General features: G+C 37.5%; 1 protein-coding gene across 4 annotated transcripts in view; it reads right to left on the bottom strand.

Moving 5' to 3' along the window:
- XIRP2 (xin actin binding repeat containing 2) overlaps positions 1–24,210 on the bottom strand; it is a 404,164-nt gene that overhangs the window by 121,592 nt on the left and 258,362 nt on the right. The window lies entirely within an intron of this gene.

Below are 24,210 nucleotides of genomic sequence, written 5' to 3'. Positions count from 1 at the left end.
CCATTTGTTTTTCTTCTGTATCATATTACCTCTCAAGAAAAATAAAGCTGAGCTGCTGACAACAGAATAACTAATTACAGTACAAAATGGTAAAGTTTAAAAGGCATAGCGGAGAGAAAGTCAGAAAAGACCAGCCTATTTTACTTGCTAAGTGACAATTTCTATATCCCGATGCAATGCAGTAGCCTTGTAACAATGCTTTGACTTCACAGTTCCTGTGGTAATAATGAAGTTGAGGATGATAACTAGCATTTATATAGCACTGTCAGATTTGCAAAGTACTTTACATACATATGTTACATCGTTTGGTCCACAATTTTGTCAATGCAATAGTCAGCTAACACAAATTACAAGCCTTCTTGGAGACTTGCAGTGACCAGTAATTGATCAGCTTGTGGATCAATCTCTTAAGCCTTTCTGAATTTGGTGAAATTGGTTCTCAGAAAATAGGTCGACTTTCTCCCACAGGGCCCAGACTGAATACTTTCCTGACTTAATAGAATCTACCTGCACTTTTATTCAACTGGAAAACCCTTTAAGAACCCAGGGTCACCTCCATATTACCAGGAAATATTTAAAGAGAGATTTAGGGAGAAGTTGGTTGCAAATAACATTTTAAATGATCAGAAGAGTTAAGAACTATTCCTTTCTGAGAGCCAGTTTGGATAGCCAATATTTCAACAAACAGGGCAAAAATATTCATACAATTGCTTCCATTTTATAAATTGGATTTCAGATTTCCTGTGTGCTTAGAACACTGTTGTTGTCATCACCAATGTTGTCATCATCCTTCTTTCTTCTTCCTTCTTCTTCTTTCTACCATTTTGTCATGTCTGACTCTTTGTGACCATGTGGACTTGTCTATGGGTTTTCTTGACAAAGATATTGGAGTGGTTTGCCATTCCCTTCTTTAATATGTCTCCATTTTACACATGAGGAACTGAGCGAAATAGGGGTTAGGAAAATTCCAACGGTCACAAAGCTAGTAAGTGTCTGAGGCTAAATAAAGCTTGGTAGCTAACTGTAAAGATGATCATCTTCTGACCAATGGGCCTTTGTTGAGTTCAATGGCAAAAATTAATTTGTGTTGGTAAAGTGGGGATGGAGTGGCAGGATGGGGAGAGAAGATAAGGTGACAGGGATAAGCTAAAAAGAGAAGCAAAGAAAGAAAATGGTAAAAATAAAATGAAGGGAAATTCACAAAAAGGAATTATGACAATGTGAATTGGATGTTTATAGCAACTCTCTTTGTGGTGACAAAGAACTGGAAATTTCAGGGATCCTTATCAATTGGGGAATGGCTGAACAAGTTGTGGTGTAGGGTTGTGACAGATACTACAATGCTGTAAGAAATAATGAGCTTATTGATCTTGGAAAAGCATGGAAAAACTTGCCTAAAATGATGATGTGAAATGAGCAGAATCGACAACATTGTATATAGTGACAGCAATATTGTTTCAAGAACGACTTTGAGCGACTAAGTCATTTCAACTATTATAAATACCCAAATTAAAAATAAAGGATATGTGAAGAAAGATGCTATCTGTATACAGAGAAAGAATTGATAAATAGAAGTATGTATAGAATAATTTTACATGCATGCACATACACACACACACACACACACACTCCTATTTATGGTTAATGGTAGCCATGGGGTGGGGGGATAGGGGAGATGAGGAAAAAAAAGAAATTTACATGATAACTTTGCTTTATATTTGGAGGGAATAGCATGCTGTACACAGTAGATTTGCATTTTCATGTGCAATCACGTTTTTTATTGTACCGTGTTATGGAAATGCTTGTTTTGTTCTGTGAATTGAAAACAAAATAAATTTCAAAAAAATTAAAAATAAAAGAGACTGATAAAGACATTACAGTAAGATGGTTGGTTGGTTACAGGATTCAGATCATTAAAAAGATATTTTAACATAGGTGACCATTATTAGCATATTCCAGAAGGCATTACAGAATGGATAATGCATTATTTATTTAAGATACAAATACAGAAAAACTATGTAGTTTGGGACTCTCTTGATATGTAAAACCCATCAACCAGCCCTTCTAGGACTGAGTAGCTAAGTCCCACCAAGCTACCTGAGGTGCATAAGTGTTAAATGGGTTATACAAGATCACATAGTTGCTAAGTTTCAGAGATGGAAATTAAATGCATATCTTCCTGATCCTCAGCACTCTATGTCCTATACCACATTGTTCCTATTCAGTTTATGTCCTGTCTAAATAGGAATCTATCCCTATTAAATTTTGAATTAAAAGTAAGTTCACATGTAAAAGGAAATACTTCAGATGGATCTTTCCATTTGCATGTCTTTTACAAATTAACAGATATAAACCCATATAATTGAGTTTAAATGAGTAATTATTGTTCAAGGATTTCTCCACTGCAGAATGTATTCTAAAGCTACTGTCTACTAATGTTGTCATTTTTAGTATTCTACACTGATGTCAGTAGATAAAGTCTTGTAGTTCATATCCCTATCACCATCGATTTATGCACCAATGCTAGCTGGAGTCTATATTACTGAAACATATACTGCTGTAGAATGACTGGCGCTGACTCAACACAAGGGAGCATTCAAGTAGTTAATGAATGAGTCACTTTAGTCCCTATATTCATTATTGTACTATATAGAAATTTTACAGTTTTCAAGAATACACTCAGACTTTGCACAATGAAGAATTATCCAATAGATTTTTCTGCTGCCACCAAGAATTCATCTAACATACCTTTCAGTAGTCACTGCCTTAACTAAATAGTATATTCTCTATAGTATTCAAAAATAACCCTTTCCAAGAGCATTTCCAACAAATTTATCTTTTTACTTCATAGGATCATGTATCTGAATCTGGAAGGAGTGTTAGAAGTCATCTAGTTTAATCCATTCACTTTACAGATGAGGAAACTGAGGCTCTGAGAGGATTAGTGATTTACATGAAGTCTCTCGATCTCAAATGCCAGAGGCCACCTTCTTTGAATATTTTGAATTATTTTGTACTTGCTTGTATATGGTGCCTGTTGTTTCCTCTAATACAAGAGAGTCCTGAGAACAGGGATTGTTTCATTTTAGTTTTTGTATCCCCAGGGACTACCACAGTACTTAAGAGCATATTAAGGGTTTAATAAATGCTTATTTATTGATTGATGACCCAAAGTCAAATAATTACTATTCAAGTCTGCCAAGACTTTTAAAATTGGAATTATAATGGAATCATGAAATTTATACAAAGCAGAGGTTACCCAGAAATGAGGAAAATACTATCTACTCCATGCTATTCTGTAGCAAAGGTTTAAGTGGAAAGCATCCAGGGGTATACTAATAAATGTTTAACAACCAGCTCTCCAGAGGGCAGAAAATGTGTGCATAACATACTTTTAAGTTTAATCTGCACTACTAACAATTTCTTTATCCATTCTTAAGTCTAGATAACTTGCAAAACAATAAAGCAAACCCTGATTTGTAGTGCTTGCTGATTTGAGGTTTCAATAATCACACCACACTGAAAATTTAGGAAGTGACTTCTCTGAGCTGGCTCCAGCATACCCCTGAATGCAACTCTGCGTACACACTCTGGAATGATGTCCCACAGAAGAAGAAAATAAATTCTGGCTCAATTCTTTTGTACATAGTACATTTACCACTGACATCCAGATGAATCATCTAAAATGCATGTTGATAGAAGAATGTGAGATAAGCATTACTTCTATGTCCTTGTCTCTTCCAGGAACAAGCTTCTAACTATAGTTCTCTGACTTTTTCTGGCTACATCTAAATACAGTGGACCCAATGGTTCTCTTGCCCAGGAAAAACCATAAAAGCAAGGAAGAGAGCAAAGAACTTTCATCCTAGGATCAGATGTAATAACCATGGCTGCTATGGTTCTGAGGGTTAATGGCCTATGTGGAGGGGACTCATATTCAGAAATCCAGTCTTTAGGAGTCAAAAGCACTAGAGCGGCTGCACCAGAAGATGTATTCCCATCACAGATCCATTCAAGATCCTAAACCTTTGAGCTACAGACTAAAAGTAGGGTCTGATGTTTCTGGGTCCTTAGAGAATAAGTTCTGGTCCACCCATGTACAGGGTATATTTTGGGGTTATATATCACCAATAGATATTGGGTGTTGAGTAGGAGAACAGTTTGAACTGGGGACTAGAACACCATTTATTTACTGACTCAGACCCTTAGGACTTTCTACCACTCCCACCTACTTCCTCTATCCCTGTCCACCTGCTAGTGTTTGGAGAGATCTATAATGGAAGCCATCACCACCATTCCAACACTGACACACTGTTCAGTCTTCAAAGGATTATGGAATTTAAGGCCCTCAATCCAATTTTTCTCATTTTTTAACAAACTCTTAGTTCCTTATCCCATTAACCTGATATTCATTGTTGTCATCTACTGATACGAAAATCCTGCTGCAGTGGATAAAGCACCAGACTTGGAGTTAGGAAGAACTGAGTTCAAATCCAGCCTCACACTTACTAGCTAAGTGATGACCCTGGACAAATCACTTAATCTTTGCCAGTTTCCTCAATTGTAAAATGGGAATAATAATAGTAGCCTTTTTTCCTGGGTTGTTGTGAGGTATAAAGTTCTTAGCATAACACCTGGAACATAGGCACTTAATAAATACTCATTCTTTCTTTCCCTCCCTCCCTCCCTCTCTCCCTCCCTCCCTCTCTCCCTCCCTCCCTCCCTTCTCCCTCCCTCCCTCCTTCCTTCCTCCCTTCCTCCCTTCCTCCCTTCCTCCCTTCCTTCCTTCCTCCCTTCCTTCCTTCCTTCCTTCCTTCCTTCCTTCCTTCCTTCCTTCCTTCCTTCCTTCCTTCCTTCCTTCCTTCCTTCCTCCCTTCCTTCCCCCTGTACTCTCATCTTTACCCACCTGCTTTGCAATCCCATTCTATTGTATGCTCTGGAATCCCTGTTCTATCACTAACAAATTCTCCTTCACCTTAGATCTCCCGATGTCACATTCTGTTTTCAGCAAGAATGAAAACTAGACTTTCTTTGGAAGATACTGCCCCTCAAGAAATTCTCCTTACTACTGGATTCCCCTTCTCTTATACACCATAGCACAATGAGCCCAGTGTAATTTTTCTGCTGTTAGCCTTTGTATTGGCTGTCCCTCATGACAGGAATGTGTTGATTCCTCACCTCCCTCTTAGCTCCTCTGACTTCTTTTAAGACTTAGATCAAATCTCGCCTTCTGCAAGAGGCCTTTCCCAGTCCTACCAATTACTAATGTCAAATATGTTGAGATAACCTTCAATTTACTCTCTATGTATCTTACATACTTAGTTACATTTGATTTCCCTTATTAGACTGGCCCAACCATTCTAGAAAGCAATTTGGAACTATGCCCAAAGGGCTATTAAATTGTGCATACCTTTTGACCTAGTGATCCCACTACTAGATCCAGAACTTAAAGAAATCAAAGAAAAGAGAAAATGAATCATATGTACAAAAATATTTATAGCAGCTCTTTCTATGGTAGCAAAGAATTAGAATCTGATTCTGGTGTCCATCAAGGGAAATAGCTGAAGAAGTTAGATATATGATTGTGATAGATACTCTTGTGCTGTAAGAAATGATGAAAGGGATGGTTTCAGAAAAACCTGATAAGACTTGAATGAAACTGGCACAAAGCAAAGTGGGCAAAACCAGCAGAACAACTTATACATTAACAGCAATATTTGAAAGATAATCGATTTTGAAAGACTTAGTAACTCTGATCAGCACTGACTTATAGACTGAAGAATCTATCCTCTCCTCTGCTCTCCTTCCCCCCTCCCTTCTCTCTCTCTCTCTCTCTCTTTTTTTTTTTTTGCCTTCTCAATGGGAGGTAGAGAAGGTGGAAGAAAATTCAAAACTGGAAATAAAATAAAATTGATTTTTTTTTTCAAAAAGAACGTAAGCACCTTAGGGGCAGGGCTTATTTTTGTCTTCTGTTAGAAAATTAATGCACAGCACAGTGTCTGACATACAGTAAATACAATAAATGCTTGCTGACATATTAAATGATTCCTTTCTGGTTCCCTAAAAATCTGAGCATCTCTTTACCCTCCTTAAACAAAAAGACAACAACAATAACAAAATCCACTTCATTTACCCTCAAGTTATTGTCTAATCATAGAACCTCAGAAGTCTTTGCACTGGGGACACTTATTCAAATCCATACCTAATCCTGAATCTCCTCACCCACATGCTAGATGAGGAGTCACTAAAATTCTCCCAGAAATACACCAGTAAGGAGAACCCAAAACCTCCTAAGGAAACACATTTCATTTCGGATGATCTCTAAATATTAGGAGACTTCTACCATCACACCTATTTCTGCCCTCTTGTGTGAAGCAAAACAATTCTAATTTTTCTTCCCTGTGACCTTCCTTAAGTACTGGATGGCAGTTATTATGTACTAAGTGTTTATTTCTCCTGGCTAAGTTTCTTCAGCTCCTTCAATTGACCTTGTTTGCTGTTCTTCATTCTGGAAAGGATCAAGGACATCCAGAGGGTGGTGTCTTGACTTACAAGTGAATTGTATTTCAGTGAGTCAGCGCTATGCAAAGTCATCTGGTTCACTCTCTTCTCCAGAGTCATTGGAGTCCAGTGGCAAGGCAATGATCCAAACAACTGGAGATGGCTCCAGATGCAGTGGGAGACCTTCATATGAAATGAACTTGAAATCCTTCATTATAGTGATTGCCTTTTCCTGGACTCTCTCCCAGGATATGAGTGACATTCCCAAACAACGGCCCCCAGAACTGAATGCAATACTCTAGATATAGTCTTTTCAAGGAAGAGTACAATAGCACTACATTCAGTCAAAAAACACTTAATAAACACATAGTACTTGCCAGATGCTGTACTAAAAACCCAGCAACAGACAGTGTCTACTCTCAAGGGACTTACAATCTAATGGGACTGACACCTCTATACACAGTATGCCTTTTTTAAAAATACACTATTGATTTATTGGATTTGGAGTTCACTAAAATCCTTAGCTCTTTTTTCAGATGAATTGCTGCTGTGTCATGTCCATCTATATAATGCGCTTGTGAACTTGCATTTTTGAACCAAAGTGCATCTTTACCTTTATCCCTATTACATTTTGTCATCTTAAACTCAGCCTGATATTCTAGATTGGCAAACTTTTTTTTTTTTTTGGTTCTGCTACCTACTATGCCATCTATGCTTCAGTCTTGTGTCATCTTTAGATTTGATAAGAATGGGTTCACCTATCATCTCCACATTGTCGCTGCCATTTTTTCAATCTTCTTATTCTTTTCAACATAGGTTAAAAAATACCTATCCTCTTTCTACTTTTGGCAGTGCTTATTCCTTTCTTTTTCCTTATTATCTTTCTCTGGCTTTATGGTCTTTCCCCTAGATCTGTTACTATCTGTCAGACTATGCCAGCTTATTCAGATTCTTAGTTTTAACCTAGCCAACCTTCTCATTCACATCTTGGCAGGCCAGAGAGGTCATAAATTTAGAGCTGTTAAGGGCACTTAGTAGATATCTAGTCTAACTTTCTCATTTTACAGATAAGGTAAAAGAACAGATAAAGTGATATCCAGAAAGATGAAGTTACTAACACAAGGTCACATAGGCAGTATCAGATATGGGAACTGAAGCCAGAATCTCTAGTCCCAAATCCAGTGTTCTCATTATTTGGCTTAAAAAAAGTGTAAGATTAGAAATTAATTTCAAAAAATATATAAACAATAACCAGTTGATCTGAATAAGCAGATTTGCTGATAACTTTGTCAAATGGAGAATGTAAACAGAATGAGGTTTTTAAAAAAGTATTATGGTATGGACACTCCTATCTCAGAAAATAACTGTCAGGCATACCAGATTGCTTCAAAAGTCACTTTAAACTGATTTACAAATATGACAACAGGAAAGTGAGCTGCTATTACCTCTCCAACAACTTGTCAGCCACAGAAACATAAACAGTTCAGGAATATATCTGTCTTGCCAAAGCATAAACTCAGATTTGAAATTTGGATAGTAATAGAATTTCTACATTTAAAAAATCATGCCAGCCAAGAGATAGTCACACACACACACACACACACACACACACACACACACTCCAATATCATCTGTTTTGGGAAATCATACAAGAATGAAGAATATCTACATCCTCCATAAAGTGTTCTTTGATTAAACTCTTATCTTTATATAATCCAATCAGGAAGAAAAGATGTATACATGCCTAGAAAGAGGGGCTATGCTATGTCTTTTACTTGTTTAATTATAGAAACAAAAACAGCAACTGGAATTTTACAGAGTTTAATATTCATTATCTCATTTCAGTCTATCCATCCTGTGATGTAGGCATTGATCCCATTTTATAAATGAGAAAAGAAGTTCTGAGAATTAAAGGGATTTTTCCCCCATGTTCACACAATATATGGCTTAATCAGAATTTGAACCTGGGATCTCTTGACTCAAAACCAACACTATATCAGTGTTCTCCATTTTTTTTTTTTGATCATACACCCCTATCAGCACAAAAAGAAAAAACTGAGCCTATGTCCCCAATACGTGTACATTTATTTATGCATCACATACATATTTTATTACACTAATAATTATGTACATTAAATATGCAAAAATAGACATTAAAAGGGGGGTAATAATAAAATAGTATTTAATCCTATAATCATTAAGGAACAACTGGAGTATGGGAATGTCATGGCCTGATTTATACCTTAGGAAAATCACTTTGGCAGTTGTGGGGAGAATTCATTGGAATGGGGGAGACAAGATAGTGGGAGCAAGCAGGAGCTTTTGCAATACTCAAAGAAGGAGGTGATGGGGACCTTAACCAGCATGGTAGCTTTATGAGTAGAGAGAAGAAAACATACGTGGGAGATGTTGTAAAAGCATTAACTGTAAGATTTGACAACTGATTGCACAGAAGCAGGAGTGGGGGTGGGGGGCGATAGTAAGTGAATAAATGAAAGAATATTTATCAAACTCTTATTCTGGGCCAAGCACTATGCGGAGAACTTCTAATAAATGTACAAAAGCAAGACCACCTGTGCCCTAAAGGAGCTTACATCTTAACAGGAAGAGACAATGAACTGGGTCTTTCTACGTGCCAGGCACTGTGCAAAGTGCTTTTTGTAAACTGATCCTCACAGCAACCCATCAGGTGGATGCTATTATTATCCTGATTTTACAGTTGAGGAATGGAGGCAGACAGTTTAATTGACTTGCCCAGGGTCACACTGCTAGGAAGTCTGAATTTGAATTCAGCTCTTTCTGACTTTTAACTCCGAGTTCTATCCATTCTGACACCTAACTACTAGGGAAGGGTTTTTTGTTCTAAAAAGTCAGAGGGGTGTGAGCAGAACAAAAGGACAGTCCACTGACATGTCTTTTCTGAAGTCAATAGTAGTACTTAGAGTTTTTAGAGTAAGAGGTAGAAAAAGGTAGAGATGAAAGGAGGCATGCTTGTGATAGCAGAAGGAAAAATGACTGATGTGAAGAAGAGGATGCACGGGTCCAGGAAGTTCAGAGTTGAGCGTCTTAGCACGATCCCTGAACATCTGGTTTGGAGAACAGAAAAAGGTCAAGATGAAGACAACACTTTATGGTTTCAGGGAGTTCAGAACCTAGTAAAATTGAGGAGTTGGAGATGTCACTGAGTTGTCGCCTGGATGTTTAGGACAGTGGTACTCTTAGGGATTGGGAAATTCAAAAGGGTTTTAAGGTTTTTAGAGAAAAGATAAAGTAATAAGATCTACAATGCAGATTACATTTCATCCATGTCTGTCCATCCTTATATCTCTCATTCCGTCCTATCCAAAATAGAGGAAGGGGGAGGTTTTTCACTTCTGTGTTACTGCCCTAGAGCACAGAATCAGCCCATGGGTGCCTGCTACAGATGTGAGGAGATCTGGGAGAAGAATATAAGAATGCTAGCGGCATGGGGGGTGGGAGCGAGGGAGGATTTTACCAACAGCTCCTGTACAATGACCAATCTGAGCTACAGAATAAAACTTAGATTATAACCTCCTTGAGTGGAATATGCCAGGGAAAAAGGGAGAAATTGTGAATTTTCACAGCCATACAAGAGGAGTGGGGAAGTATGACTATGTTGGAGACATGCTTTCAAATTAGCTATAGGGGGAGAATGGGGTATGATTCATCTTTTTTACCTTCTTGAAAGTGGATCATATACACCTTCCAGGGAGGTGACACTCCCACTAGGGAGATTTGTATTACATCCCACTAACCTTGTGTCTAATAGACCCCTCCATAAATACTTGTTGACTGAATGGAGGGGAAAAATTTGCAAGCAAAAAATCCATAAGGCATATTGGCTTTACATTTTCTGATATTAGTCCCTGCCTTTGTAGGTTTCACAATCTAATATATGCACAAGGTAGATAATAAAACAGTCATATGCTTGAATTCAAGGTCCCTAAGAAAGTATTTCAGAAGGAGCTCCCATTCTCCTGTTACTTGTTAAGTCAGTGGAGACCACCACTAGAAGTGGTTCCTCCCACTTCTTCTGACCCAAAACCTTTTGAAAAGCAATGGCTGCTGTATTTGTGCTTATAAAAATAAGCAAGATAGCTAAAATTGTAGAACTCAGAGGCTGCTTTAAATAAAAGATTACTTGTACATGTTAAGTGGAGAAATTTAAAAAAAAAAAGGTCCACTAACCAACTAGCATTCTATTCATTCTGATCTCCCCATCTGAGACTTCAAGATGAGCTTTAGAGTGACTAGGGGCTGGGCGCAGAGCCCATCATCTTACCTACAGCTCGTATGCTAATTCATGAAAAGACAAAACAAAAGCTGCCACTCTTATAAGATAAAGCATTGCCATCTCTTTGTCTGATAAAGTGGAAGTGCATGCCTGTGTGAAAGCTAGTTCTCCTATTCCAATAAAAAGATCCTTTTTTGTCTGTTTTTCCCCCAAATCTATACACCTTTGATTCATATCCTATTACAAAGGATACCTGCACATGTAATCCAACCCATCGGTTAACATTTAACAGAGCTTTTTTCCCCAAGTCATTAGCAACTCCCAATATCACTTGAGATGTCTGAATTATTGTTTACTATGAACCACTTGAAATGCAAATCACTTATGCAAAATTCTGTAGCTCTTGGGGGACAAAATCCAGATTGCTTGCCAATATATGAACAAAACAGTGAGACTTTACATTATTCCCCCCACCATCACCAAAAAAAAAAAAAACAAACCTATACACACTTCATATATCTGTAACAGAATCCAAGCTTCATTCCTTAGCATTTGAAATTTGCCATACATTTCACTTATAATGAAATTATGACTTATTTCAAGTCATCTAACTTTATATCAATCCCTTCTAAAAATCACTTCTACATTCACTTTTAAAAGCTTGACAAAACTTGCAAAACTGTGACAAAATTCCACAAAATTGAAAAGAAATTGAAAACCGCAATGGAGTCTAACAAAATGTGGTATCAACCTTTCTTCAAGAGAGAAGGCTTGGCTGCCCCCCAAATGACCATATTTACAGATGGCGTTAGAAATCATGTTGTCGGCTCATCTTTTGTAACTTAAGAATGTTTGTAAATAATATAAAAGAGATTCTGTCAAAGGCCCTGATATAACTCATAATTCCAAACAGAGACCTCAGCCTTTCTGAATTCACATGCTCTTCTATAATATATGGACAATCGAATGACATTCCTGATTCTCTCTGAAAATCTGAAATCTGTTATCCTAAAATTGTTTGCGCTGTTCTTGCATGTGTCTGACATCAGGTAATATAGCCTTGTAGTTAATTGGAAAACAAAGATTCTGCAGGCCCCTTTGTTTTCCCTCACTCAAGATGGGAGATTGAGTTAGGGTTTAGAACAGATCAAGACACTGGTTTCTGGTTGAAACCTGGTAGGAGATAATTAGCACTCTCTTATTTGTAAGTCCTATTGGGGTAGTGAAAAGAACACTAGTTAAAGATAAGAAGATTTGGGGTCTAGATCTGGCTGTGCTGCTGTGTCTAAGAAGAAACTATTTCACTTCCCTGGGGCTCAGTTTTCTAAAAGAGATAAGTACAGATGATTGCTGATACCTATTTTGGCACTAAGATACTATGACCCCCTTAAATTACTGTAAACATATATATATATGTATATGTATATAAATGTTTTTCCTCTTTTTCTGGTAAGAGCAAGGACATTTAAAACCATTTCAACAAGTGAGCAGCAGCTATTTGCCTATCAGAGCTAGAAGAGATACATCTGGTCCAAACCCCTCATGTCCAGATGAGGAATCTGAGGCAGCTGGTGCCATAGCGGATAGAAGATCTTGGAGGGAGGACACCAAAGTACATATTCTCCTGCTGATTTTATAGCTGTGTGAGCATAGGCAAGTCATTTAACCTCTCTATCTCTATTTCCCCATTTATCAAAGAGGGGCTTGGACTAAATGACTTCAACGATCCCTAACAGGTCTAAATCTAGGATATTAAAATGAATAATAACAAAAAACCATCAATTCATGGAAGTATGGAGATGGGGAACCAGGGATGAAATCTCACCCACCAAGCAACTCAGTCAGCAGAAAAATCTCTGACATCCTTGCCCTCTGTTTGTCTCCTTATTTGCCACCTTAAAGTGTCTGTAGCCCTCTAAGTGCAATAGAATCCAAACCTTCTCTCATCTTTTCATTGGCCAATGTTCCTTCAGCCACTGCTAAGGAGAAACTTAGGAACTGAGTCATAGCTATTATGACATGACATCATTAAACCAATCTGGAGGACTGGTCTCAAATTCCGCCCTGATGTTCATAAAGGAACAATGTCATTACTAAGCATAACAAGGTTAGCATGACAACATTGCCCATAATAAGCCTGGAGATCATGAAGAATTTCAAGGAGGGAAATATTATAACAATTGCAATGTGAAACTATCTTTATTTCCCAATGCATTAGGCAAAGATTATTTTTAATACTTCTCCCTTAAATAATCACAACTGTTGATAGGGCTTTTTTTTCCACATATGTCAGTACTGATCCAATAGGATTCTTCAAGTAACCTCTGGCTAGGACTGAAAGTACTATTCTAATTGGGTCTTCATATACTATTTCACCAGTTTGGACAGGACCTATTGAGTTTAGAATGACACACTGACTTTATTCATAGGGAATTATTTTAGTGTGTCTCCATTATGACACATGTGATTTATACGACCAGGATTGGAAGTGGGGTCAGAATGTTACAAATATTGATGTAAATAACTAAATACAGAAACTTGGCTATTTACAAGAGGATTTTCAAGAGTGAATTTTATCTGCCTGGCGAGTGAAATACAGAAAGATAGTTTTCATAGAGCTGATTAAATCCAAAATTAAGAAATCCAAAATAAATATAGTCCCTTAATCTAGATAGTTTAAAAAGACATTCAGTTAAAGATCAATAACAAAATGCACAAGTAGGATATGTAATTTTTCTTTGCAAAAATAACTGGATCAAAAGTTGTAGAAGTTTATGTTTAAAAGCTTTAATGTTCTTCAAGTATAATTTAAAAAGAAAAAAAGGTGCTGTTAGGCAAAAATAAAATCATGGTTACTTGGCTGAAGTTAAAAGAAGCAGAAGACTAAAACATTCTGAAAAAAAAAAGTGTTACTAAAATGCTTGAAGAGTCAGCCTTTTTCAAGGTTATATCATCTGAACGAGAGTAAGATGCTTAAGGCCTATTTTTCCCCTTTCCAAAATTAGGGATATCCAGAGTCTGTCTATTCCTTGGATGGTGGGAGCTCCATGATCAGGTTGCACTGTTTGCCCCACCCCATTACATTTTACATAGGTGAAGTCATGTTAGAATGAATACTAACCATAGCCTCAAAAGGGAAAAGACTTTGTAATGGGGCTGCCTGGCCCCACTGTTCCCCCTTCCCTTTAACCCTTGGTGGCTGAGGAGACAGTGTGATTATAGTGAATAGAAAGCCAAGAGAAGGTAGCTGTCCATACTTTGTCTCTGTACCTTCTACATCTAGCACAGTGACTGGTATGTAGTCAATGTTCAATAAATTGTCATTGAACTGTTGAATGATCTAGAATCTGGAAAACTGGGTTCATAATCCCACTCTGACATTTAATAGCCTGAACACCAGCAAGTTATTTAATCTTCTTGCATCTGTTTCCTCATTTGTTAAAAAAGAAAAAAAAGTATAATAATATCTGACTCTCACTTCTGAGACATCTCCAAGCTATGCCACCTGCTCCCTTGCCATCATTCTCACTCCTCCCAGTTGAAATTTGAACTCTTTCCCTAAATTCACCCTGAGGATTTATAGGTGTGTGTCAATCTTATTTTGCCTGGATTTAGGTCTCTATCTTGCTATCTCCAAACCATAACATCACCACCACCACAACCACCCAACCCCCCCACACTTTCTAGTTCCCTTGAAAGTTTTATTTTATCCAAGTAGAGTATAAGTTCCTTGAAAGCAAAAATTTTTATTTGTTTATATTTGCAGCCTAAGTACACCTGAAATTTCCTCTGTTAATTGAACTTCTGGTTTAACACTGACTTTTGACCATTTCTTGAATGTCTTTTGGATTTCTACTTTGTTCAGACCTATGGCTTTCACCCAACTCTGCCAGTCTACGTAGACTACCCCTTTCTGGTCTTCATTTGTCTTCTCCATCCCACTACCAGTCAAGAACAATTTATGATAATCTCTCTCTCACTCTCTCTCTCTCTCTCTCTCTCTTTCTCTGTCTGACACACACACACACACACACACACACACACACACACACACACCCCATTATGGTGATTTCATTGATTTCAAAGCAGCTTAATGTGAACATTTTGACATTGTCCATCAACAAGAGAAGTTCTCAATGTCCAAGTGCAACTTATTATACTTGCAAATATTTCATTTATCCAATTAGATCATATATAATGGGGCCTGTGCTCCATATTGGCAAATCAACAGCATAACAGGTAACATTCCTGTGACACCCAAATTAGTTGTTTTTGCTACCAGATAGTAGAGCCACTACCTCCTTTCTATGCTGTAGCATAGACTCCAGACTCCATAACCATTTACCATACTGTGCTAATATATCACTCACATCTGATCTGGTACCTCCTAAACTTGGGACTTCAGAAAATTTCCTCTATATCCAATCATTGCTTTACTTTGCCCCAAATCTCATGAGATAAATGCATATTCATTTTGACCCTGAAACTCCAGCTAAGCAAAGCATCCCCTAAGGGAGGGTGTACAAAGTTGAAATATAATTATAACTCTGTTTTTAAATAGTATTCCAGTTGTTTTCAGTCTCAAGGAAAACCACTGAGGTTTAAGGTGGTCACTGTTTCCAGTTCATGTCATCTGATGTCATCATACTCTAAATCTCTCCCTGACAGCATGGTACTATTGAGCTCAATCTATGTTAACAGGTTTCTTTTCTTATTAATGCATAGAAATATTCCAGCATTCCAATGTACAGATTTATGGTGGCCATGATAAGAATCACGAGTGGGCCTTTAACAGCATATTTCTCAGAATAGGAAACTTCTCTCAGCTGTCCATTCCTGCAAGAGTCATCATTTAACTTTGGAATTTGCTTTGTCTTGCTGACTGTGTCAGGTCCTAAGTGTTCAGGGGAGATTTCTTTGGGGGAAAAAATTGAAGGCATACACATGATTAAAGAAAATATACAACATATGACAACTCAGTCTCTCATAGAGCGGGTAAATTATTGGATAATTGTTCACACACAAAGTTCTTCACTTTACGAAACTGGAATTTAGTGAAAAATTATTTTAAATTATAAGCACTTACAAAATTTTACTTTACACATATTTTCAGGAATATTTCTCATGATACAGATGTACATCTATTCCATAGCATTTCTTTGATTCTTTAGAATGTTATATTTTCATTATATTTTCATATTGGAATGCTGCATTTACATGAAAAATGAATACATATTACCATTTCTCATGATACATGAAAAACATCCATAGAAATGCCATTTTATAGCCAACATTCTTGAATCACATCTTTTGACATTTTCTTAGAGGATGATCCTTTCTATTCAACTCTGAAATGTTTTCTGAACAACTGCTAATTATTTCCTCTTATGACAGAGTCAAGTTCACAAGTCCACTGTGTGGACTATGTGAAACCCTATGTATGATAAACAACTGTCTACCTTGTCCCATATAGATGCAAAGGAACATGGCATCATCAGGTTAGGCCTAGAAAAGACCTTAGACCTCATCTGGCCCATCCACCTCATTTAATAGTTGAAGCCCAGAAAGGTTGAGTGATTTGCCCATAGATAGACCCAAGATTAAAACCTAGATCTACTGACTCCAAATCCATGAATAACAGATATTAAGGATAGAGGATTAGTCTATGCTGGTGTCCAGAGTAACTGAAGATTTGCCTGTGTGAACTGGCTCTACTGTCTTTGGTCTTAGAGAATTTGAGAGTTGGAAAGGAGTTCAGAAGCCATAGAGTAAAATCCATACACAAAAGAATTTCGCATTATAATGTACCCAACAATGTTTGTCCAACCTCTGCTTGAAGGCTACCAAAGAGGGAGAACCCATAACCTCTTGAGACACACCATTCCACTTTTGGACAGCTTTCATCATTAGCACATTTCTCCTGACATCAAACCTAAATTGGCTTCTTTGCAATTTCCACACATTGTTTGTTGTTCTAATACATGGGCCAAATAGAACAAACCTAATTATTCCCAGTTGTGACAGCCATACAAATACTTGAAGACAGCTATCATGTTTCCCTTGAGCCTTCTCCAGGTTGCTCACGTACCATTATTGCTTTTTCAGAACTACTTGCTTGACATAGAAGCAGTTATCCTTTCTTTAGCAATCTCTAGAATAAAGCTTATATTGAATTCCACTTCCAGATAAATGTGTGTGTGTGTGTGTGTGTGTGTGTGTGTGTGAGACAGAGAGGCAGAAACAGAGACAGAGTGACAAGAAGAGAGACCAGGAATTACAGAGAGAAATAATAGACTTTCAAATCTATGAAAAACATCTGCCTCATATAGTTAGTAGGGTTATATTTGATACATCCCATCAGATCATAAAAACTAAGAGCCAGAAGAACAAGGGTATAAAGGTCATAGGATATCCAACTTTCAGCATACAATACTTAGCATGAAGATCCTGGTATAAGGGGGCTCCAGCCCAATTTTCACATCAGTGAGGGAGCCCTCAGGTCCCTGGGGTATTGAGATACTGTGGGGGATTCTCTACCCAATGCCATTGTCAAAGACTAATAGTGAGGATTCTCATCTGAGTTTAATGATCGTCTTTTTATCTAGATGGTCTAATCAGGTCAAGAGCTGCTGTACAGATAAATATAAGCTTTTGTTTCGCTGTTTCAATAGTGTCTAATTCTTTGTGACCCCATTTGGGGTTTTCTTGGCAAAGATACTGGTATATAGTTTGCCTTGTCCTTCTCTGGCTCATTTTACAGATAAGAAAACTGTGGCAAATAGGGTTAAGTAATTTGCCTGGGATCACACAGCCAGTAAGTGTCTAAGGCCACATTTAAACTCAGGAAGACTCATCTTCCTGATTCCCAAGCCTATCTTAAGCTACTCTTCTGTAAAAAGAAAAATAAATTCACAAGCAACTATGATAGTAGCTACTGGCATAAACTTCTGAGGACAACTGCAGGTAAACACAGACTCTACAAAGTACTACTGTAGAAACCCTTTGAATTAAATCCCTCCCCTGCCTTGTGTACCTCACTATCCCAAATCATCAAACTAAGATTTATGCCTCTACAGTAGGGTCCTTAACCTTTAATTTTTTTTTTTTTTTGATACTACAGGATGCTTTGGCAGGCTGGTGATTATTGAAGTAGCCTGCTGATGATTCTGCCTGCCTCAAGTCTTTCTGAACTCCAATCTAACTTCTCTTCAGTCACTAACATGATTTCCCTAAAGCATAAGTCTAATCATGATCACCCATTTACTCAACAAATTCCAGTGGCTTCCTATTATTGTCTCTAGAATCAAATTCAAAATGTTCTGTTTGACATTCAAATTCCTTCATAACCTTGCCTTCTTCTTTCCAGTCTTTTTATACTTTATTCCCTGATATACACTCTTCCATCCACTGACACTGGCCTCCTGACTGTCTCATGAATGGAATATTACATCTCTTGAATCCAGAGATTATCTCTGGCTATCTCCCATTCTTGGAACACTCTCCCTCCTCTGTGTCAACTATTTAATTCCCTGACTTCTTTTAAGTCCCAACTAAAATCCCATTTTCTACAGAAAGCCTTTCCTGACACCTCTTAATTATAGTGCCTTCCCTTTGTTAATGATTCCCCATTTTTTTTTCTGTATAGAGCTTATTTTGTATATATTTGTTTTTATGTTGTCTCCCCCATTGGAGTGTAAGCTGCTTTAGGGTAGATACTGTATTTTGACTCTTTTTGTAACCCCAATACTTAGCACAGTGCTTGGCACATAGGTACTTCATCAATGTTTATTGATTGATTAATGAAACCTACAGACCCCTTCTCTGAATAATAGTTTTAAATACATAAAATAAAATGTTTGATACTACAAAGAAAGCCAATAATATTGAAATTGTTATCAAAATATTTTTTAAAGTTTATGAACCCCAGATTACCCTTAAACTTTAACTGTTTATGACAAAATATAACGAGTCTCTGACTTTGTAACTTTAAACCAACATGAGTGGCCTTTTGACTTAGCAACCTATACAAGTAAAGATAAAGCATCTACAATTCTAGAATGATGGTGGACATGTTTTAAGAGACAAAGGGACAGCACCTCTGATCTCTCCTCAATAACTGACGTTAGTGGCCTAGGGTCTTTAGGCACACTAGTTGGGGTGGGAGGTGTAAGACACTCATCTGACTTTGAGGCAATGTGCATATTCTACATAACCCTTCATCCCATGCTCAATATGATCACAATCTAATCTAGGGAATCCTAAAGTACTGCAGCTTGGAGCCTTACCAAGAATGTAAAGTTTTCCAATGAAGAATGGCTATCCCAGGTCATATTCCAACAATTTTTGTTTAAGAGCTGAAGTCCCTTGTAATCAGAGTGGAGAATCACAACTATTCTGTTGCCATATTTCTGTGAAATTGATGCTATAAGAAAAACAGTTGGGATTCATTGAAGAAAAAGTTTCTACTTTTAATCTTTTCCATCAAGGCTTTTGATCCCTTATCATTATTGAAATTAAAAATCTACTGTGAGTACAGAGAAATAATGCTGCCCATTTACAAAAGGATAATGCTAGGCATAAGAGACATTACTGTGAGGACTAGATGTAGGTTCCCTTGAGTCACTATCCAGATGCCACATCTAAAAGTTTGTCCTGTGATTCTCATTAGAGAAGGACTAGTCATCTGAAGAAAGACAAATGATGCTAATACCCTTTGCTAGTGCTGGTCTGTGCCTAAATGACAGTTATGTTGTGAGTTTTAGAAGGAACTTTTTTGCTTAGATGATATTTAGTGTCAAAATATACTAGTGTTTCATTTCATTTTAACTTGGAGACCTTTGATCTTTATCAGATGAACTCCTTCCTGGTTTGAGACTCTTAGAATTCCTATGATAACTAAGCCCTAGGAAATATGCCATGGAAAAGAAACATGGACTTAACCCTAGACTTTGCTTTTCCTTTAATAAAACCATTGTCTTTCAACAGTTTGAAAAGGGAATAAGAAGGAAAAACTTGGCAATTTTATCACTAAAAGAAGCTCTCCCTAGCTTCTGAAGACTTTCTCCTTAGTGTAGGAATTAATACTATTTAGATTTCTGCTGACGTGTTCTCCACTCACCCATGTCCTCAATCCTACAGGTTAGTATTCATAATGAAAGGACTTTCAAAGAGGGAGCTGGTCATCCTATCACTTCCTGTAGGAAGTATAGCTGCTCTGAGGAATGACTATCTCTTAAAAATCTGAATCAAACAAAAAATGAGTTATAAAAGTATGAAGGAGGTGGTCGAGAGTGACAGAGATAGATAGTGAGTGAGAGGATGAGAGTGAGTGGAAGAGAGAAAAAGTGAGACAGTAAAAGAGGATGAGAGAATGCATAAGAAAAGATGAATGAAAGGTGATGAGAGTGAGAGTAAGAGAAAAAATGAGAGAGTATGAGAGAGAATGAGAAAGGATGAGAGAGAGTAAAAGAGGATGAGAGTGAGAGATCCAAAAAATCCACATTTTCAATACTTTGGTAATAATACAAGAATATAGATAACTCCACTAGGATACAGAAATTTTAAAAGCAACAGTCTGTTTTGTTAAAACTGTCAGGGAAAATGAACTACCATTTTAAGAATAAAGAATGAATTTAACTTTAATGAAGCTGAATAAGAAAGAGAAATGTGGCAGGTAATTTCCAAGCTTGCTATAAAAAGCCTTGGAAACAGGAATCTTTAATGTATGGTTTTTGTCTGTTAGCTTTTTATATGTTCATGACTTGGAAAATTAAATTTTAAAATTATGACTCCAAGAGCAAAAGCCGAGAAGAGAGAGAATACTATGGTAAAAAGGGTTTTGAACTATACGTTTTATGTATACATATACATGTGTGAACATATATGTATGTATATACATATACACTGGATCAACATGGTCCAATTCACCTATGCTTGCTTTCTGAAGCATTGCTAGATCCATAGCATTTCACTAGAAAGAAAAAAAAGCCTATTGTGGTTGCACATTGCTTAGCCTTTATCACTAGACCCCTTGGTCATTCATTTTCTAATCTACTCATTTTAGAAATCACTCAAGTATGTTGGCCTAATCAGGGTTGTGAATTACAGTATTAGCAATGAGTTGTCACAGTCTTGTAACTGGTTTTCAATTTTCCTTCAGCGTTTCTTAGACCACACCTTCTTTCCCATATTCCAGGTTTATTCAGGTATTTGTTTCATCATCTACTTTCCAATCCACTAAAACATCACAGGTTCTAACAATTGTGCAAGAAGCACATTGCAAATGTAGGAACTAAATAAACTAAAGTGCCAGTTTTTCCTATTCCAGAATAAATGAATTCCCATTCAAGGAAGATGGGAAGAGAACAAAACTGAAAAGCCAGGATCAAAGGATAAAAGTTACAAATTAGGGCACTATATGAAGGACTGGAGGTAAACAGGATGAGCCTTTGGATCTATAGGAAATGGAGTTAGTTCTCAGGTATGTTGCCAGATCTGGGCACTGAGAGTTGATCAGTTGCTAAACTAATTTTTCATATTAGATTCATTTTACCAGGTTGAAGTGGTTCAGAGTATTAGCTAACTTCATTTTGATCTTAGACATATAAAACAGAGTTTTGGAGCTGGAAGGAACCTTGGTTACCATACTTCAATGAATGAGAAAACTCATGTAGGGCTTAAGACTCAAAGCAACGTGTCCATGGTCACGGTCATTGTTGACTGATCGATTTATTTATATGTTTTAAATCTCCTTGGTTACATATAGACAAATAATTTCAGCCTTTTGGACTGATGTATATAAGAAGTCTTTGGTTACTGAAGGCCATAGAAATAAAGATTTAGAGCTGAAGAGCTGAAAAGAACATTCAAAGTCTTGCAGCTTAACTCTTATTTTACAGGGGAGGAAATAGGTTCACAGATATGACATAATTTTGCTCAAGGTCTCTTAAGCAGTAAGTAACAATCGGAAGACTTCAGACTAGGTCCTCAGATTCCAAATCCTCCTTTCTCTGTCATCTCCTCTGATATTTGACTAGTATACATGTGATCAACTGCTACAGTCAATCTTTACTTGGATAGCCTACACAGATTTGGAGACTTTTGCCAGATCCAGGTTCTTTTTTCTCTTTGAATAAGTTTTCAGAGTGTGATGTTAACTCTATTATTGTATGAGCTTTGTCAAGAATGCTGTTCTACAAATGGGGTCCTCCTCTTTTCTTAGCACTTGGGGACAGAGTAGTGGGCCTACAAGTGATCCTTGCATGTTACCTTCCTGTGAGAAGAGCAAGCTGGTGGGGAGGGGGCACACTACAGAATCATCCTTCCTCCCTTCCTTCAGCAGAGAGTTGGGGGACTGCTAGCTCAGGATGTTGCTGGCATTTGTCAGACCTGTTCACTGCATCAGTTTCTCCTTAACTGTTTTCTTTGTCGCACATGGAGATTCAATTCTGGACTAAGGGAGGGCTGGAAACATTTCCAGAAACAAAAGGAATTAATAGCAGCTACTTTTAAAAACACAATCTATTGCATTTATCAAAGGTAGACATTAATGGACCATAATGGTGATCATTGTGTAACCGTGGATCACTGAATGTCATAGGCAACTTACACAAGACTAAGAGCTACCCCTTTCCAGTAATGGAAAGCTCCTAACTACCTGAAAGGAATTGTTGGTCTTGTCCCAGTTGGAAGAATGTATGAGAGCAAGCCAAGAGGCTTGGTGTAATTTTTCCGACTCAATAATTTTGACTCTAAATTTGACAACATTTTGAATTCCCTCTACAGCTGTAATGAATGATTACTTCTGGGCAAAGATCACAGCCTACAACAATAAAGATCACAATTCTAGAACCTCTTGACAAAAGTCTGCAAATGATAGTGGCTGCCTAACCTGTGCAGTAGACACTGTCTTTAGTGGGAAGCAAGGTGAATTTAGTAGGCAACTAGGTGGTGCAGTAAGAGTGGAGTCAGAGTGCTAGGCCCAGAGTCAGGAAGATTCATCTTCCTGAGTTCAGATCTGACCTCAGGTACTTACTAGCTGTGTGACACTACTTAACTCTGTTTGCCTCAGTTTCCTCATCTGTAAAATGAGCTGGAGAAGGACTGGCAAACCATTCCATTATCTTTGTCAAGAAAAGCTCAAAAGGATGTGGGAGAGTTGGAACAGTAATACACTGTTGGTGGAGCTGTGAGCTGATCCAACCATTCTGGATAGCAATTTGGAACTATGCCCAAAGGGCTACAAAAATATGCACACCGTTTGACCCAGCATTATTGCTTCTAGGACTGTATCCCCAAGAGATCATAAAAATGGGAAAGGGTCCCACCTGTACAAAAATATTTATAGCAGCACTCTTTGTGGTGGCCAAAAACTGGAAATTAAGGGGATGCTCATCAGTTGGGGAATGCCTGAATAAATTGTGGTATATGAATGTAATGGAATACTACTGCACTATAAGAAATGATGAACAGGAAGACTTCAGAGAGGCCTGGAAAGACTTATATGATCTGATGCTGAGTGAAAGGAGCAGAACCAGGAGAACTTTGTGCACAGCAACAACCACAGTGTGCGAGAGATTTTTCTGGTAGACTTGGAACTTCATAGAAATGCAAGGACCTAAAAAAAATTCCCAAGGGTCTTCTAAAGGCAAAATGCCTTCCACATCCAGAGGAAGAGCTATGGAATTCAATCACAGAATGTAGTAGATCATTTGCGTGCGTATGTGTGTGTGTGTGTGTGTGTGTGTGTGTGTGTGTGTGTTTGTGTGTGTATTACGTTTTGGTTTGTTATATGATTTCTCCCATTCATTTTAATTCTTCTACACAGCATGAGTATAGTGAAAATGTATTTAATAGGAGCATATGTGTAGAACCTATGTAAAGTTGTATGCCATCTCAGGGAGGGAGTAGGGAGGTAGGGGCGAGGGAGGGAAAAATAATAATCTAAGTTATACGGTAGTGATTGTAGAACACTGATAATAAATAAAATTAATTAAAAATAAAAAAAAAAAAGAAAAGTTCAAATAGGCACAAAGAGTGAGACGGGACTGAAAAACAACTCAACAACAAACAACATGCATGAACTCATTCAGCTCCCTTCTGTACTTAGATGCATTTTCTTGCCCCAAGCTTTCCCTTTTATCTCATCACCACCCCTACTGTTCCTACAACTGTCCCTTTTGAATTCTACCAGTCCCTAATATGTTCCTCTTTTCACAGAAACATAAAATGTGAGAACTGGAAAGCTGGATACAATTCCTTTTAATCCAACTCCTCAGTTTTATGGAGCAGTAACTAACCTTAGTCTTAGAGACACAAAGTGATTTTCCCAAGGTTGCACAGCTTGGTGCAGCCCCAATGCTGAGACCAGGGTCTCTTGATCTCTCATTAGTGCTCTTTCTACTAAGGCACCCATTACCACCTCTTGAAGCAAAAGACTCTAAACGTTGAATTTC

This window comes from Notamacropus eugenii, chromosome 5 (genome assembly GCF_028372415.1).
Source record: "Notamacropus eugenii isolate mMacEug1 chromosome 5, mMacEug1.pri_v2, whole genome shotgun sequence".
In the NCBI taxonomy this organism is placed as follows: Eukaryota; Metazoa; Chordata; class Mammalia; order Diprotodontia; family Macropodidae; genus Notamacropus; species Notamacropus eugenii.
Note: the sequence above shows the minus strand (reverse complement) of the source record. Positions and strands in the feature narration are given on the sequence as shown.